Raw genomic sequence first — 7,602 nt, 5'->3', positions numbered from 1 at the left:
CATGGATAATGCAAGACTGAGACAACTAGAGACTGAGAATAAACTTCTGAAAGATGAGAATGAAAACGCCAGGCTAAGGATCGGTGAAATTGAACAGATGATGAAAGAGGAGAGGCAGGATTGTGAGAGGATGATAACTGACAGAGAGGCAGTCTGGAAAGATAACATGTACCAGATGGAACAGAGGTTTCTCAAGGAGAGGCAGGAGTACGACCGGATACTGTCTGAGAGAGAGGACTACTGGAAAAAGGAATTGGATCTGATGGTGGACCAAGAGAGCAAGAGGATTCTGGCTGACAGAGAGGAGGTCTGGAAACTGGAATTGGGCCAGATGGAACAGAAGTTCATCAAGGAGATGCAGGAGAATGACAGGATGCTAGCTGAGAGAGAGGAAGCATGGAAACAGGAAATGGACCAGATGATAAACAAACTGCTTGAAGAAAAGGAGGTTGTGTATGAAAATTTCCTCTCAGCACAGCAGAATATCACAGAGCAGATGGACCTGACAGAAAGTCTGTGGAAACAGAGACTGGATCAGACAATGAAAGAGTACAAGCAGAAATGTGAGATCTTGGAGGAGCAGGTTAAAGAGCTAGAATACAAGCTGGACAACATCAGGAGAGAATGGATAGAGCAAGAAACCGTTTGGACAGACAAAGAACGTGTTTGGGTCAGTGAGAAGGAGAATTATGAGAAGAAGCTCAATATCACAAACAAATCACAAAGAGGAAAAATCTTCAGGAGGGAACCAAAAAAGCAGTCTATCTCTGAAGCAGAGCAGAAAGAGACAGATCAGAAATGGCCGTCAGTCTCCAAGTTCAGGAAGTTAATTGAAGAGCAGAAGAACAATGACATGCAGCAGATGGTCACAGACATAAATTATCTGAGAAGGGTCTTTCTGATAGTAGAGCAGCTAGAAGCTGAGAATGACTCTTTGACAGAGGAGAATAACCAACTCTCCAAAAAAGAGCTCAGCACCTCCCAAGCCTTCCAGGATATGGAACATAAGTATAATAAGGAGAAGCAGAATTACGAGAGGATACAGTCCACTAACCAGAAAATTGAAGAGGACATCCGCTTCCTTCAAGAGAGGGTGCAGGAAGAGAAGAAATATAAAGAGCAGGCAAACTCTGAGCTCAAAAGGGTGCTGGCTGAGAGAGATAAAGCCTGTAGAGATCAGAATGAACTGAGAGAAATTCTATGGAAACAGGAGCAGACCGTGGAACAGTGCAGGCTGAAGATACACAAATTGTTTAAAGAAAAGGAGGCTTTGTATGAAAAACTCCAATCTGCACAGCAGAAGAGCACTGACATGAAGAAAGAGATGAAGACAACAGAGTTGAAGCTCTTCCAATCACGGAGCAAGAGGGTGGAGTCTACCACAGCGAAAGCATTGAGGGAGCGGCTTGACCTGCTAGAAGGTTTGTGGAAACAGAAAGTGGAGCAATATACAGAGGTTAAAGATGTGCAACACCAGCTGGACTGCATCATGAGAGAATGGAAAGAGCAAGAGACTATTTGGACCAATAAAGAAATTCTGTGGCTCCAAGAAAAGGTAGATTTGGATGAGCACATGAAATCCAAGGAACTAACTTGGGCCCATGATAGGGAGACTTTGGAGCGCAGTGGCAACTTCAAAAAGAAAGAAAAATCTAAATTCTTTAGAAGAAACTCGAGAAAGACACTGACCGTCACCCCTGAACCTAGTCACTCCTGGGAGTCTATACCCAGCAGGTTGCTGATGCGAGAGGCACCCACCAGGGGGGGCGTACTCGGCAGAGTTCCGGAGGCTACGCCAAGCAGAGTGTCGGAGGCTTCGTTCAGGACACACGAGTACCACCCGGAGACACACGCCGAGGAGGACCGCTCTGAGAAGACCGCTGACGCCTTCGGCGAACATGTGTCCTCTTCGGAGCCAGGGGGCCCGGGTCAGGACAACGATTCTGTGACGGCCGAACCGTCGGCGGAGGCAGAGAATGCGCCCGAGTCCCAGCCAGACACACAGGCGGCTGAGGAGGACGAGTCTGCGGCCGGCTGAACCCTCGGCGGAGGATAAGGTAGAGCTGTGGCAGCCTGATAAGGTGGAGGCCCAGAGCCGCAGACAGATGTCCACTTCTATGATGGAAGTTGCGATCTGCATGAAGATGGCCAAGACGATGTTGTTGTTTTTTTGTCACTTTTTTTCCCTTTTTTTGTTCTTTCTGACGTTCCATTTTGTCTCAGTTGAATGATTGTCAGTTCATCATGTGGCTTCTGTTGTAGCTGACCTTCACTGTTGATCTGTGGAGAGTGACAACCACAGGTCTGGAGTCACCAGCTGCGTCTTACCTGACAGTGAAGAGCTCCCTGGGGAGAGGCCAACTGGAGCGACTGTTTTATCTCAATGACAACAAGATACCCCCATTAGTTTTTTCTTTCTATAGATATAGGAGAGTTTAGCAAAACAAGAAGCTGAGGATAGAAAGGGCTCAAGACACATGGCTGGAGTCAAACCGCACCGACCATTGGATCAGTGCAATATAAGCTTCCTATTTCTACACCGCTCTGTTGGAGGCGTCTAGAAGAGGGTCTGTGTGTGTCTGTATTTGTCCTGGGCTACTCTAGCGAACCGCTGGACTTCCAGGAACATCCATGCTTTTTTTTCCCCTCCACACGATTTATCTTTTTTGGAACGGTTAACCTACATTTCACGATGGAAGTGAATAGCGCTCAAACGGGGGCTCATCCAAACATGAAGTCACACATCAGAGATGTAGCCTCATGAATACACACTGTTATTAGATACCTTCTTTTTTACAGCGTGACTATGAAAAGGCTAGCTATTTATATGAGGGTCTGCATGTGTGCGTGTTTGTTTGTTTGTTTGTCCATTTGTTTGTTTGTCCGCAGATAATCTGGCAAACCGCTGGACCTATCCGAGGAACGTTTCTTGCGCACACTGCCAGAAGCCATATTAGTAAATCGATATATTTTTTTCCCTATGATATGTCATAGGTCGGCCCACATGAGGTCCGAGATCCATATGAAAGTGCGATGTTATTGGGCCTGTGTTGTTTTTTCTTGCAGTTACTAGGACCTGCGGGATTCTGTCCCTGTTACAATGCGCTAGACCCCTGGGAGATGGATGCTGAGGTGGAACGCCACACCTACCATCAGCTCAACTTGCCGCACGACTTGCCAGACCCAAGCCGTGCTACTCATACACTGAGTTGGCGGTGCCTGGGATCAAAACCATAAACTCGTGGTCCAAAGGCTCGAGCTCTACCGAGCTACCCGAACACAAATTTGAGTTTAACTGGACAGTATTACAAAAGTCAGACTTTGATGACCATCAGCAAGATCAGACATGTAGTTGTAAAAGCCAAAGTTGGGTGCGTCGCAACAGAGAAGGTCCGTATCAGACACTGGCAAGGATAGCTCATAAAGAATTGGGGGCAATGTCCATGTCAAAGTTTGAATCAGTCCATGGCAGGCACATGGAAGGAGAGTAAATGATAAATGGTGCATTTATATAGCGCCCTTATCCAAGGCGCTTTACAGAGATTGTGCATTACATTCACCCATTCACACACACATTCACGCACCGATGCTGAAGGAAACCATGCACGGCACCACCAACCTGCACATCTGGAGACATGAGGGGTTCAGAGTCTTGCTCAAGGACACTTCGACATTAACTCTGGAGCTAGGGTTCGAACTGGGAACCTTGAGGTTCCCACCCAGTCACTCTACCCCTGAGCCTGTCAGTCAAACTAAAGGACTCAATATTTTTTAGATCTTTTAGTTAGGGTCCATAATCAGAAAAATGTCAATCAACGGGAGCTGGGAGCATAACTAGTGGACTGTGCCGAATGTGTGAGGTTCCATTTCCAAACTAGAACTAAATAATATTGCTGACGAAACAATTCCAGTAAGCTTGAAACACTAAAGAAAATATGGCTAGTAGTAAATATGGTATTTGAGAGGAATGTGTCTTAAAAAGTGCCAACAGTTGAAGTAGAATAGACCCCCACCCTCCCTACCACAAAAGCCATTTCCAGGCTCTAGCTACCCCTACACCCTGTTTTTAATGTTTTTTACTTTTAGGTAGAATTTTTTTTAATGTACTACCTAATAAAATCAATTTCTTTTTTTGTACTTAGGGATTTGCGTGTTCAACACAATTCAACACATTATGTTCAACATAGCTGAGAGACATTTGGATTTTTCACCATTCATATGCAGCTATGCTGTTAAAGTGGCTTCTGCTGTTCTATTCAAACTTCAGAAACCACAATTCAAATAGCAGTTTGCCAGATGGAAATGCGCCTATGGCTCTTAAAGGGAATGAGAGAAGACACACATTGATCTAATTTACATATATAATTGCCAAAGACGTACTATGACTATGTGAGAGTGAGTGTCGCTAACTGGGACTGAATCGCTGCCCTCCACACTCTCCTATCTAGCATCAGGGCCTTGAGCTTTACAGTGCAGTTAGCTAAAATGTCACGCAGCAGTGTATCTACGTAACGTAGGTGGTGCACTTCTTGCCTTTCCTGGATTCCCATAGTGTCAGTTTACAATTTGTGGCATTAAGCACTCCAGTTTGCTTTCCACTGGTTGGCGCAGTGCCCTGCCAGCCTCATGCTTATCTCTCTGACTTTGTCTGTGACCCGTGGTAGGTCCCCATAGGTGTACAGAGGATCAGATTTCTGATGTTGTCCGTCCATGTGACATCCAGTGCCTTTCATAGCATTCCACACTTTCCTCATACCATGCAAGATTCCAGGCAGCTAGCTTGCCTCGACCTCCAGGTCCTATTCCGTTGAAGCAGTCCAAGCCCTGAGATATAAGTCCTCGACTACCCTGAGGAGTTCAATTCAATATAACTAACTCTTATTAATATTACACATATTATATTTTCACAGTACCCATGCCAGAACGGATGAAATCGCACTTTGCCGTATGCTTAGGAGGCAGTCAGTCAAGTTGAGATATCCTTCTGTGATTTCTGACTTGATTGTGCTCTGCCATGCTGAACTACTATACAAGCTTATAGACATGCTACTTTTGAAAATGTCATGCCCAGTAGGGACGCCAGGGTTAAAGGCAGTGGTGTAAAGTAACTAAGTACATTTACTCAACTACTGTACAATTTTGGGGTATGTTTGAGCACAGCTTTGTGTGTGTGTGTGTTTGTAACATGGAATGTGATGATTTGATTGGCTGATGTTGATGTATGATGATTAGAGAACCCCTCACTTCACACAAGTGTGATTTTTTTACTTTGTAGATTTTGATTAATATTACAAAACATACAGCAACCACTCGGCACTATATACATTTCGGCCATTTGAAATTAGTATTGTATACATGCTATTGCTCGTGCACACAATGCGTCGCGATGCAACACATTGTGAGCTTGTAGGCCTATCTACTATTTTCCAAAGATTTAATACATTCTTTAAAAATCACACTTGTGCGAAGTGAGCAGTGCCTTTAATCACAATGGCATCTGATGATGTCAACATGATGTCACGGTATATGCTCAAACGGACATTCCGTGCTCGCTCGCACGCACGCACGCGCACACACAACTAAACGTAACGCCTCAAATCCTACATTTCCAAGTGCTTTGTCAGAGTGCAGGGGGTCCACAGTTACAATATGATTATTGTTTTGGGGGGAGACGCGGCCTGAACAGTTTGGGGCTACATTATAGTGACTGAGCAGTTTGCCACAGTCAGAGAGAACAGAAGAAATATAGTCTAGTTCTCTCTGACTGTGGCAAACTGCTAAGATGCACTTCAGTTAGGAGAGAATATCTCAACTGTTCTTGGCTATATGACCCCCGCAAAAAACTATCTGGGGCGAAATACCCGAAAATGACCACGCCCTTTTAAAAATAACCGTTAAAACATCTGATGTGCTCAAAATCAGAATACTCATGTTTAGAATATTCAATACACCATATGCACACTGTGGTCATTTTGCCATAAGTTAATAGCAGGGTGGAAACTAGCCGCAATTCTTTCTATTGACAGCTCATACCCACACAGACAAAGTCCTATCTAATTGTATTAAATTACGTCAAACTCACCAACATTAATGCAGCTGTATGAAAAGCTTGATTTCTCCTCTTTCTATCTGCAAAGCGTTTGTTTCATAAAAATGTGAAGTGAGGGGCGCTAATATATTAAAGTCTAACTCATGTTGATTAGGTGATGTAATGGTGACGTAAAACAAACGATGCCAAGTTGCCAACACAAACATTAAACGCCATTAACAATAAAGAGACAATATGACGTAAATGACACATTATGACGTAAATTTTCCCTTCATTGTCAATGCGTTTACAAAACAAACATTGAACTAAAGACAAACATTAAACCTGTGTATAGGAAAAATCCAACTTAGACATGATGACTTTATGTTTTTTTTTACTATTATTTTTTGAGTGGTGCAAACCACTCCAACAACTGGTTTTGTTAGTACCCGTGTGTGTATGTGTCCCCAGAAAAATGAGCATGGTTACTATGGTCACTGACATTACGTCAGACCACAGCTGATCAGGCTATATAAGACCTTGCACCACTCAGTTCACACGGGTGTGATTTTTTCTAAGTGTTTTCTAAGGAGTTTTGAAGTGTTCGTTGGATAATCATTCAACGGCCCTGCATACCTGTATGGAATTTGCACATAATGCAGGAGGCAGCAGGACGTAACGTTGCTTTACTAGCGCTAGTTTCCACCTTGCCATTAAGTTATGGCAAGTCTTTATAGCACCGAAGTCTGACGTCAATATCGGTAAAGGGCACAAATCCACAGGTTCATGTACTTTTTATTTGCATTGTAATCCCCATAGGGGGATTTTAGATCGCCATATAAGAACTGTGTTTGAAAAAGAAACAAATCATCCAGGCCGTTTCACTCATATGGATATGAAGAATCAACTGACTGAGAGAAAACACTATTGTTACTGCTACTGAATTAGTCAAATTTTCACTAGAAACATACTGTATCAAATATGGACTGACTGTCGCAAACGATACAGAGACACCTCCCTGACAATAAAGCAGAGACAGCTTGTTTATTTTTGGACCACAATGCTTATAGTAGACGATATTAAGATGACCCCATGTTATTCTCCATAGAGAAATTACTTCCGTGAACCAGGGGAATCGAGGGGACGAGCGAGTGACATCAGGACTTTGACGTCAGGTCAAGGCTTTATCCATTTAAATGGATTATTATCGCATCTTTGATGTATTTACAAACTCATATGTCATAACCCAACGTGCTAGTTGGATATGTCATATAGTGTAGCCCAACGTCCTAGTCGGATATCCCCATGTATGGAGACCACTGGGGCTCCATCTTATGCCATGCTTTATCCTCAAGTAAACATTTTCCGTGAATTGCGCATTTAGGAGCTTCCACTATTCGTAAACGTTATCTTGCGGCCACACAACACACTATTCATTTTGCCGACTCCTATATTTGCGGGTGGAGGTGTGTCTGTAGGCGTGTTGATGCACTTTCCCTATATATTTGCTATCTTATGCACACAGGTTGACAATGGAAAATGCCTCTTCAAACCGCCCATAATGCGAATTCTGT

This window comes from Electrona antarctica (genome assembly GCF_951216825.1).
Source record: "Electrona antarctica genome assembly, chromosome: 19".
NCBI classification, from domain to species: Eukaryota; Metazoa; Chordata; class Actinopteri; order Myctophiformes; family Myctophidae; genus Electrona; species Electrona antarctica.
The sequence above is the reverse complement of the archived record's forward strand: the minus strand, read 5'-3'. Positions refer to the sequence as shown.